The sequence below is a fragment of the Mustelus asterias genome, chromosome 2 (genome assembly GCF_964213995.1).
Source record: "Mustelus asterias chromosome 2, sMusAst1.hap1.1, whole genome shotgun sequence".
NCBI classification, from domain to species: Eukaryota; Metazoa; Chordata; class Chondrichthyes; order Carcharhiniformes; family Triakidae; genus Mustelus; species Mustelus asterias.
The window spans coordinates 104,608,337-104,610,723 of NC_135802.1; positions in this window are offsets into that span (position 1 = coordinate 104,608,337).

Here is a 2,387-nt window from a genome sequence, read left to right on the forward strand (position 1 = left end):
CATTCAATACCTCTGAAGCCCAGGATCCCTTATGCTTTGTGAACTACTCTCTCAATATGTTCTACCACCTTCGAAGATCTATACACATGAACCCCAGGTCCCTCTGATCATGCACGCTCTTTAGAACAGTAGGACTAAGGCTATTTTGCCTCTCCTCAGGGCCGGCCTGGGAATTGTTGTGGGGGCCGCATCAGGCCGTGGGGAGTGGGGGGGTGGGGAGGGGAGGCTGGAGGGACAGCACTGCGGAGGTCCCGGGCTGGCTAGCGATCAAGCTGACCAGCAAACAGGAGTTTGACAGATCGGGGCCACTGCGCACGTGCAGATTTCCAGAACTGTCAAACTCTGGTGTGAATAGGCCCTGCCCTCCTGGGTTTTTAATGAGATTCACGACTGGGACTTCTTCAGTGCACAGATTCAGGTGAGAAGCTGAACTGTTAGAACAGTCAGGATTTAGAACAGTTCTCCCACCAATCAGCACTTTTGGGAGGATCGCGGCCATAGTTTATGGTGTTAAACTGACTGGGTTGTAGTTACTAGGAATATTCTCACACCCTTTCTTGAATAAGGATGTCATATTTGCCACTCCCTAATTCTCCCTTGGTATTTTAGGAAGATTATAGCAAGCCATTCCACTATCTCCAACCCCATTTCCATGAGCAACCTAGGATATAAACCAGCTGGATCAGGTGACATCCACTCAAAGCCCAGGCAACCTTTCCAGTAAATCCTACCTATCAATTTTCACCCAATCCATTACTTCTGCCATCTCCTCTTTAGCTGACATTTTGTCAGCTTCCTCTTCTTTAGTAGACACTGATAAAAAAACCACATTCTAGCCTTGCCCTCTGCTTTTAAGCATATTTCACCATCTTTTCCCTCATAGGACTCTCCCTGCCTGTTACTACCTGCTTACTCCTTATATGTCAGCAGAATATTTTGGGATTTCTTTTTCTGTTAACTGCCATTCTATTCTCATGTTCTCTCTTTGTCAGTCATATTTTGTTCCTTCATTTCTTCTTTCAATTGGTTCCCACATGAAGATTTTACCCAATATGCATCATACTTCTTTTTATTTAATTATTTTCTATACCCCCTTCACCACCATGGGGTACTGGCTTTTACTCACCAGGTTTCCACCCTTGATAGGATGCGCCTAGTCTGTACATGAAAAATTCTTAAAGATCATCCATTGTTCTATTACGGATTTTTCTGTCAACATATGGATCCATTTTATCTTGGCTAGATCCTATCTAATAAAGTACTACTTTCTTCCCTACTATCTGATACTCTCAACTTATTCATCTTTTCTCCTTCTATTTGCTGGTGTCTATTCCCCAGCCAATTTATTTCAAACCCTTCGCGAGTGCACTCATGAACTTCCCTGTGAGGCTATTAATCCCAGTCATGTTTTAGTGTAACTGATCCACTTTGGATAGATACCCCCTGCCCCAGAATTGGTCTCAATATCCCAAGAATCTGAAGCCCTCCTAACTGCACCGTGCCTCAAGCCATGCATTGACCCTCTTTATCTTCCTATTTCTAGTGCCACTAGCATGTGGCACTAACAGTAATGATGTGGAGATGCCGGCGTTGGACTGGGGTAAACACAGTAAGAAGTTTAACAACACCAGGTTAAAGTCCAATAGGTTTATTTGGTAGCAAAAGCCACACAAGCTTTCGGAGCTGCAAGCCCCTTCTTCAGGTGAGTGGGAATTCTGTTCACAAACAGAGCATATAAAGACACAGACTCAATTTACATGAATAATGGTTGGAATGCGAATACTTCCTGTTCTCTTCCTGTTGGGGAGCACTTCAGCGGTCACGGGCATTCGGCCTCTGATATTCGGGTAAGCGTTCTCCAAGGCGGCCTTCGCGACACACGACGGCGCAGAGTCGCTGAGCAGAAACTGATAGCCAAGTTCCGCACACACGAGGACGGCCTCAACCAGGATATTGGGTTCATGTCACACTATCTGTAACCCCCACAGAGTTTCACTGGCTGTCTTGTCTGGAGACAATACACATCTTTTTAGCCTGTCTTGATGCTCTCTCCACTCAATTGTTTTGTTTCTTAAAGACTTGATTCCAACCATTATTCATGTAAATTGAGTCTGTGTCTTTATATGCTCTGTTTGTGAACAGAATTCCCACTCACCTGAAGAAGGGGCTTGCAGCTCCGAAAGCTTGTGTGGCTTTTGCTACCAAATAAACCTGTTGGACTTTAACCTGGTGTTGTTAAACTTCTTACTGCACTAACAGTAATCCAGAGATTACTACCTTTGATGTCCTACTTTTTAAACATGCGTCCTTGTGTCTGAGAACTGAGTGTAGGATCTCAATACCTGTCCTCTCTATATCATTGATACCGACAAACATTACAACATCCA